The following is a 9583-nucleotide window of genomic DNA, read 5'->3' on the forward strand; positions in this document are numbered from 1 at the left end:
GCGGTGGTGCAGGAATGCGCGAGGGAGGCAGCCCACCTACAGAGCGTGGGTGATGTCCAGAGAGAGTACCTGATGTCACTCCAAACCTTTTTTAGGAAATGGATACGGGTATGGCAAAACTAGGACTTCTGGATCCAGTTGTAGTAGCAGCAGGTTTAAGGCTATATACGCTAATCACAATAATTTGCATAAAAGCCGGCAAAAAAAAAAAAAGTTGAACTATGAAAGCATTTTAAAAACAGTCATCCTTTTCTTTTCTTCATGGGCTTCAAAATATTCAGGGTGTTTCTGCATCCGAGTTCTAATGGAAAACATTGTGAAAGTTATTAATTACATACCCAAAATAAGTACCTATACTAAGAACATTTTCAAAACACAAAATTACCAAAAGACTAAGCATTCTGACACTTTCAAAGGCAGTGCTTTACAGGTCTGTTTTTCAGCGCAGGCCCGTGTGTTGGAAACGGGGCCACCGAGGAGCGTCCCCCGATACCCGCCAGTGCCTTCAGGCCGGCCATGGCCGTAGTCGCCGGAGTGCGGTGGCAGACGCCTCACCGATGGTCTCGGTGCTCCCCCCCGCCGCCGCGGCGCGCTGCCGGTGCCAGCCCCTGCCTGGCACCGAGCGCGCGTGCGGGCGATGGCTGCCGGCCGGGCCAGGGCCCGGTGCCGCCGCACAGCGCTTCTCCCGCCGGGGGTGGCGGCTGCGGGACCGGCGCCCGTGGTCGGTCTGCGTGCGACCAGCGCGCACCTCGATTTAAAAGCAAAGGTACTAAATTGCTGGCGAGGAGACACCTCCCCGGGCCCGCGCCCGGGAGCGGGTATAGGCCTCGCCTCGGCCGCCTCCGTGTGGAGCGGAAACCGGAGCCGGGTTGGCTTCGCGCCCGCACCGCCCCCCACGGGCCGGGCCGGGGGCAGGCACCGTTGCCCAGGCGGAGCGCAGAGGTCTTGAACCCTGCCGGCTGCCGGTGTACGGCAGCACGGCTGCGGGCAGCGGCCGCAGCAGAGCGCCCCGTGACTCCCGGCGCAGCCCCTCTTGCCACAGAACTCAGCCCCGCACTGCCGTTCACCGACATCCAGCCATCTCCCCTCACGGTTTCGCTCGCACCCAGCGCTGGGCACGCCTGCCTGCGGGTGGGCTGGGTTTGGTTTTGTGAGGTGGGGAGATAGGTAGGCAGGCTTCCCCCCAAGTCCTCATTAACTCCACTCACGCTGTCTTACTCTGTTTGCTAGTGCTTAAATAGTGCTTTTTTAAAAAAGCAACCAATTAGCACTTCATCAGCTCCAATTAGAGGAGACAAAAGCAGTGTAAAGATAACTCAATGAGAGGGAGTGGCATAACACCGTGTAATCACTTAAGACAGCAGTGAGCATTTACTGTGTTGGCTGTGCCGGGCCTATTCACCTTCTTTTCTTCTCTGTGGATGCATTTAAGACTTTTTTTTTTTTTTTTTTTTTTTTTTTTTTTTCCCCTCCCCTTTCTTCTTCTTCTTTTTCTTCTTCTTCTTCTTCCCTCCTGGGAAGCTGGGCCTCCCAGGAGTCTCAAGAGTCCCTCATTCAGGGCTACCTGTTTACAGCTCACGGAACAGAAGGACCTAAACAATCCTATATTGTATGCCTAGTGCTTCCTTAAACTTAGGCCTCCACAATGGCGTGTTTTCAGAAGCTGTGCAGAGTAAGTTAAAGGCTGGCTTTATACTCATTAAGTGTTCTGCTTGTACTGTCTTCTAATTACATGGCAGGGCAACAATGTATTTTTTTTTTTCAATGGAGTTCTTTGGAGCAGTTAATTTGGTGCCTGTACTAAATGCCCCAAAACATTAATTAGTGTGGAAGGAACCCTAATTTCCTCGGTGGCTTTCCTCTCCATTTACTTCCCTTGTTTTCACATAGGCTTGGATGAGCCTCTATAATGAAATTACCTCATTAATGCCTTTATTCTTGCAGAGTAACTCATTCAAGATCTACCATTTAGTTTTGATTTAATGCTGTCAAAAGCAAAAGGTGCATTCATGTCTTTGATTAGTGATTTTTTTTTTTCTCTCTAAAGAGTGGACAGATTTAAATTATTAAGATGGCAAGTAGTGAGTTATAATTGGATACAAGCAGCTCTTCAGTGAATATTAAATGCTTTCAAAGCCTGGCCTATGTGGTCTGTTGACTATTAACTGTGTCCAGTGAGTTATTCTGTGGGTTTTGAATTAACGGCACATTAGCTACTGTGAAGCAAATTAAGTTTAATTTTGTTTATAAACCCCGTGCAGTTGCATTTATCAACATGACATTTAGTTGTAGCAGAGTTCATTTTTTCCCCATTATCCTATATTGACCTCATTGCCTGGTTAGTACCGCTAACGCAGGGTCTCATCTTGTACTTCACAAAGTCTAGCTGGGGACTTGCCTATGTATTACCAGTAGGATAAGGACTTTTATTTGCAAGAACTACTACTATCAAATGGGAACAACCTTAGCTGCTTTTGACCATGCTGATTATTTGCTTGCAGAGTACACTGGCACAAAGTATGTCTGCTGTTAAGGGTGAATATGCAGTTACAAATCATTCTGATACCAGCAACTGAGCAGGCAGGATTTAACATCTGATCCTTGATATTTAACTCTTGCTCTTCTCCTTCATTTGCAACTTACATCACAAAATATGAGAGGTATTGTGGCGAAACATGTATGTCAGAAGACTTGAGCAGCCTCTAGTCTGCTTGGCATGTACGTGTTGCAGTTTATTGTGTGGCTGCAGTGCTGGCAGAGTCAAAAATCAGTCACATAACATGGGGACAGGACTTCTGGAGGGCTTTAATGTAACCCTCAACTCAAAGCAGGCACGTTCACACCAGCTTGCTCACAGTCTTCTCCAGCTGCCCAGGATGTTTAAGTTTTGAGCATCTCCAAGGATGGAGATCCTACAACCTCTGCCCTCTGTTCCAGTGTTTACCCACATCCATGGTGAAGTTATCCTTATGTAATTATAAGGAAATTATTATATTTTCAATGAAGGTATTAAATATGATAATTTGATATGATAATGTTTTATAAATAACAAATCATAACTTTGTATTACATATTATACAATAAATATTTTATATATTTAGTGCATATTATATATACTTGTACAATATATTATACACTTAAGTGATTATTTCATTATGTTAACTTAAATAATACAATAAGATTATATTTTATAAATCTGTTATAAGAGTGTGCAGGTTACCTTTCCCAGGTTACTCTATACTTTCCTTATAGAGTATGTATACTCAGGTCTCGCCTTGTGTGGAACGAAGAAGTGGCTGGGATGGCTGTTGGCAGCTCAGGAAAGGGAGAAAGGAAGCACAGGTATGAACCCTGCACTGTCATGCAAAAAAATCCCTTCTGTTGCCATGCTTTGCAGCACTTTGGTATTGTATTGTTTGAGCTTTTGGTTCAGATCGACTACGTCTGTAGTCCAAATGGAACAGTGCAAGGAACTGCTTTTTGCCATGAGTCCATGCAGCACAGACTGGACATGTCCCCATTATCTGACTCCTAACTCTGGGTTTTGCTGGGTTTCGTGTGAGGACCATCTGGCCCTAAGATGTGAAAGACACCACAGCTTTTTTGGCATGTGTGTTTTTCCAATTCAGAGCGCCTGAGATGGAGAAAGCACTGTAAGCTTCAAGAGTGTGTGTTGCCTTTTGCGCAGCATGATGTTAGGGTGTATACTGTGTTTTGAAGTGTAGAACCCACAGGGAAGGCTGTAAAGGGTTCAGGGAACCAGTTCTGATACTGTCTCATCTGTCCTGTTTGTTGTCAGTGATCCCCAGTGTGTGCTATTGCTCCATGGTATGCCAAAGCCCTCATAAATTGCTACATAGCAGGGGCCAACCTGTGCTAGCAGTTACACAAGTATGAGTGACCGGGGACCAAATGCTGAGCTAGCTCTCTGGCTTTAGCTTATTTTGCAGTGAGAACATGCCATAAAGTCCTATTTCTGTTCTAGGTCAGGTAAGAATAGTGTGGGTGGCTTGTGAAGAGCTGGCTTAAGTCCAATCATTATCTGGATACTAACTGTTTCTTTGTGCCATATGCATAGCCTGGTCCAGGGAGTTTTCTCAGTATAATGTGCACTGTCAAACCTGGGCTTCTCCTAACATCCAACAGCATTCTTCCCCAGGTGCCTCTCAGTTCAGTGACTGAAATGTATGCTCAAGAAGTGAGGTAGCCTGTCCAATTCTTTCGTCTTCAGGAAGTAGGAACTTTTCAAATCACAACACCATGTCTTTCTAGGAGAAAGGGGAAGGAACAGTTCTTGCTGTCTACTTCTTTCCCTCTGAAACATGGCATTGTGCAGAAAAGAAACATCAGAGAGAGCAGACAAGACCCTCAGGCTGGGAGCTAGAGCTGTGTTTGGTTTCTGCTCCAAGAACTGTCCCCGTATTCTATGCTTGTGTGATTATTTAGCAAATTAATAAGGTAGTGGGAACAGAGACAAGGAACCAGGAGTCCTCCAAGGTGACCATCCTTGCTGCAAGGCATCATGATCATAGGAGTCACTAAAGAGCTCAACTTCTGCTCCTTCTATTCTGGGGAGTATCAGATTGTGGAGAGCAGTTAGAGAGCCAGTTCACCAAAAGAGCAAGTTGTATGTGGTGAACCCGGGGCAAAACTGAGTGGCTACAGATAGAGGCTCAGTGAAAAACTGGGCTTGGTCTGGGTGGTGATCCCAAGCCTTATTTTCCCTAGCCCGAAGACACTGTAGGACACAGGGGTGTAACCTCTGGTGGATGCCCATTCTTATGCTTAGGCAGACGAAAGGAAGCACTAGGTACAAGCAGCAAGAATCACAACCAAAAAACCGCAAGGATCAGTTGAGGTAACAGTTCAAACACATTTTCATTCCTCAGTGAGTATGGAACAAAAAGAAACAGTAGCATCTGGGTTTACGGGCCAGACTTAAGGAGAGAAATGAGGGAGAGGTGTATACAGGGTAAGAGGCCAGCAGAGCTCTCAGGCCACAGGCTGGGCACAGGGGTCTTTGGGAAACTTGTGCTGCCCAGGAGAGATGAAAGCATAGCAGAGTTGGCCTGGGCCTGTCCTTGGTGGCCCACAGCACACACACTTTGAGAGAAATATGCAGGCATCGCTTTGCTCCACAGACGTGGTGTGTTTGGCAGCAGTGGCATGCTTCTTGACAGCTGCCATTTGCTCCCACCACCTTTGCAGCATTAAACTGATTGTGGGACCAGGAAATGAGTTAGGTTAAAAATAGCACCCCGGACTCCCCCTTTCATTGACAGGTTAGTTTTAAATTCCTTGTAGGAGTTCATTGCACTTTCCCCTATCCATTTACTGGCATGGCTGGGCAGAGGGAAGCAGAAAGAGCGGCAGAGAAGGATGAGACAGGCTGAACGCATCTTAGCCATTGATGGAAATGCTAATCTCTCCTTGAGTAGGAGACAGTGTAAACCTGCTTTAAGGAAGGACACACACCCGAGGAGCATGTCTTTGCCATCCATTTATCAAGAAGGATTCTTAGCATAGGCAGTCAGTTGCAAACCAGAGAATTAACTGCCTGCTGATGAGTGATTACTGGTCAGAGGTCTTAAACTCTAGACGGGTATTTGTTGAACTAGCATAGCTCGCGCAGATGAGTCTGTGGTGCAAGAGTGCCCCCTTTTGCTCTGATACTTTGAGAACTGTAAGGGACTTGTACACGGAAGAAAGGCTTCACAGCACTGAAAGATGACTTTTACAGTGGAGAAAAGCGGCATGTAGCAGGCGAGGCTGAAGAAGCCAGAAGGGCAAGTTACAAAGCACTGACACTGGAAGAACAGCCCAAGGATAGTCAAGAGACACGTACAACCATAGGACAGGAAGGTGAACAGGCAGAACCTCTTTCTGCGTTACTCTGGCCATAAAAATGGCCGAAGTGTAATAGCAGGCTGTAGGGTAATGCATTGCTCAGGTATAGCAGAGTCTGAGAAGAGATGAAAGATTTATCTCGCACAGTGTAAGAACGCAAGAAATATCACCGGGTCTGATGAAGCTAGGCACTCTGTCTGATGGGACAACTGGCAATTCTGCCTGTGGGAGCACATACTGCTCTCTACAGCCCAGTTCCTTGTCTTCCCCATCCTCCAGATTAAGGTGTTGGGAAGTGGGCAGGGATAGCTGCTCCCTGCGGGAAGGGAGCAAGGAGCTGTGAGGACAGTGATGTGTAGGATGGCTGGGGATCCTATCACTGAGGTATCTCACCACTGCGGTGGGCAATGGGAGTTCAATACACCATCAAATTTCTGTACGGTCCTCAGGAAAGGGGAAAAACCCCAAACATCCACAATGAATGAATAACTGTGTGCAGTCTGCTCTTCACTCTCTGGATCATAAGAACAGTTCTGCTTGGATACATTTCATCTACCTCTCCCTGCCTTCCACTTACTTAGATGGTGCCCTTAAAGGCTTCTAAAGTCAGATCAATTTCTGCCCTGGCCAAATCCTTCCTTCTTGCCTGTTGGAACCCTGGGTACAATTTATGCTGCATCCTGCATGTGGTCCCTGCACTGGTGAGCTCCTTTGTATGACCTGGGGCTATGCAGAATACCTGGTCAAGTCTTTAATTCAGTTTGATCAAAAGAGTGAACGGCCATGCATTTGCTGTGAATAGCACAAATATTTGAATTCAAGTATGTCAACAGCAATTGATTGAAACCTTCCTAATGAAGGTCTGTGGGAACTAAAGGTAGATGAAAAGAAGAGGGAAGGAGTCTTTGTAGGGCTAAGTTAGGGCATTAAGACAACCCTGCTTCTTGTGAGTGGGTCAGCTGTGTTCTACAAAGGGCCAGCACTGTGCATACACTAGTATTCTGCTCAGCCCCTGCATCACAGTAACAGTGAGTGGTTGTGGTGAGATACCTGTTATCTATATCCTGATATCTCTATCTATATCCCGTTTTCCTTGTCACATGCTGGTGTTTTCCTCCTTGCCACCACCGCTGTGCTCCAGAGCTCTCCCTGCCTTTTCACAGCCTGTGCATCCTGGAATGCTCCCTTGTGCTTTTGGCAAGATGCCCGCAGGGCATGCCTCTGCTGTCCCAGCAGCCCAAGTTCTCTGTGGGATGCAGCTGTGGACCAAAGGCCTGGGGCTGACAAGTTTCTGGAGTGTGCCCAGCAGGACTATTGGTGATGATGCCCATGTCCCAGGGGCTGCAGCTGTGGGCCAGGGGCTGCTAAGCTGAGCCACCACAAGCCCGACAGTCACATTGCTGCAGTGGGGTAATGTGGTGACGCAAGTCAAGGCGGACCGAAAAAAACACTATGTCTGCATGGCTGGGTTCTGGCAAAATGGCCTTTATTGTTTTTACAAACTATTTATATATCTTAGACAGTGCAGGTGTCAGACCCTGATAGGTTTTTGTGTTCTTCTTCTTGCTCGCTATTTGCTGTTGCTGTAGGTGCCCGTATGCTGCGGTTCAAAGTTCCGGTTCTTCACATCCTGTTTACATATCTGACAATTTGTGGCTGTCTTAAAGGTACACGGCTAAGTCTTTGAAGTTAACTAACTTGTCTGCAGACCTGCTGCAGACCCCAACAGGGTAAGGCAAGACCAGGCCAGTGCTGAGCATCACATGCTGAAACTGGGGCGGTGAGTGGGGGTCAGTAGGGCCAGGGGGGTCCATGCAGCCAGAAGCATCCCATGGAAGGTGACACAGAGGGGAAGCGGGAGGCTCGGGCATGCAGCAGTGGGGTCCAGGAGGACCTGGAAGGGCTGATAAGGGGTGTGTGTGGCGTTGGGGTTACAGGTGGCCTAGAACCTGAGGGGATGGGGGAAGGTGGATGCAGAGAGACAGTGGGAAGGCTGCAGGCTGACGTGTGGGGCTGCCTGCATGCTGGAGCTTGTCATCACCTGTGAGCGGTGCTGGGGAGGTGCCGGGGCAGTGGTGGGCCTTGCCAAAGGGTGTCCCAGGGAAAGTCCCGCTGTGTGTGTGTGGGGTGGGGTGTGTGGGGTGGGGGTGGGGTGGGGCTGGATGGCTCCTAGGAGAGAATGAATCCAGAAGGAATAGAGGTAAATGAGTACGGACAAACTGCTGCAAAGGTAAATGGAATTCTATTTGATTTATTATCACAAGAAAAAAGTTACTGCTAAAGAGGTAGTAGGCAAGGAGGTGAAATACCTTTTTGACACCCCTTCCAATTGTTTTAGCTGGGAAAATTGCATGGGGAAGATTCGTAATTTCTCCTAATTCACCTATATCATTATTAGGGAGAGACCTGTTGCAGGAATGTAGTACTCTGGTATCTCTAGCACCTGATGGGATTTGCTTAATCCTTATGGGTTCTGAAACTGTGCATGTTTTAAAAAATAAAAAACCTCATTTTGAAATACCATTAGGATTGGAAGCACTTCCCTGGGAATTGTGGAGTACCTCAAGTGAGGATGTGAGCTTATTGCTGAGCCGGTGGTAATGAAAACAAAAGGAGGGACTCCCCCTCCATTAAACAGTATCCTATTGTTGCAGAAACAATCCCAAGCATTCAAAAACAACTTGAGTTTTTCCTGAAAAAAGAGGAGTTCTCAGAGAATGCCAAAGCCTTTATAATACCCCAAATTTACCTGTAAGTAAGCACAGAATAGATGAAGATGGGGATCCAGAGTATAGATTTGCTTAGGATCTCTGTGTGGTGAATGAGCATGTTACCTCACCCAATAATTCCAGAGCCTAATTTAATACTTACTCAGATACCACCATGGGCAAACCCTTCTAATGATCTTAAAGACTTCAATTTTCCGGGACATTCTTCTTTGGTTCAATATGTGGACAATCTTTCTAGCTAGTCATACAAAAGAAGAATGTGTGAGAGACACTGAATACCTATGTATACGACTTGCAAAAAAGGAGTGCCATGCATCAATATCCAAATGACAACTTTGTCTACGACAGCTTATTGTTCTTGTACTCTAGATCCAGTAATTAAAGGAACTCCCCTTTTGTATACAGGCTATAGCAACTGCTGCTGAGTTAGTGGAAAGAACTCAGACTACTGTCCTGTGACACCCCCTGACAGTATGTGTACCCCATGAAGTGAAAATACTTCTGAAACAATGTACAGAAAAAGCGCTTTCTCCATAAAGGGCACATCAATATGAAGTAGTGCTTTTACCTGCAGACAATGTGAGACTTGAAAGATGTAATAGCCTTCATCCAGCTACCTTAATGCCACTGGCTACAGAGGGAGAAAAAGATGATCACGATTGTGAACAAGGGGTAACCGCAATAAGTAAGCAGCAAGACAATTTAACAAATCAATCTTTAGGTAATCCAGATTTGAGTTTTTTTACAGATGGATCATCATACTGTGAAAACGGCTGGTGCTGTACTGGATACACAGTTACCTACAGAGATTCAAGTTTTATTGGCTGGACCTTTACCTCCCAATCTAGGTGCACAAGGTGCAGAAGTTGTTTGCTGTCATTGAGGCTGCAAAATTTGCACTTGGACTGCAAGTTAACTCTTTACACAGACTCTCAGTATGCATTTGGAGCTTGTCATGCTACAGGTATGCTATGGAAGGAGTGTGGATTTCTTACCTCCTCAGCACA

The 9583-nt window shown here is 46.6% G+C and overlaps 1 long non-coding RNA gene across 1 annotated transcript; it reads right to left on the reverse strand.

Moving 5' to 3' along the window:
• Window positions 1-227: 227 nt before the first annotated feature.
• Window positions 228-856, reverse strand: LOC119141164. The gene is made up of 2 exons (XR_005101862.1): window positions 386-856; window positions 228-301 (listed from the first exon to the last, which is right to left on the reverse strand). It is a non-coding gene; the product is annotated as an uncharacterized LOC119141164 (long non-coding RNA).
• Window positions 857-9583: the final 8727 nt, after the last annotated feature.

The sequence above is a fragment of the Falco rusticolus genome, chromosome Z (genome assembly GCF_015220075.1).
Source record: "Falco rusticolus isolate bFalRus1 chromosome Z, bFalRus1.pri, whole genome shotgun sequence".
Classification (NCBI taxonomy): Eukaryota; Metazoa; Chordata; class Aves; order Falconiformes; family Falconidae; genus Falco; species Falco rusticolus.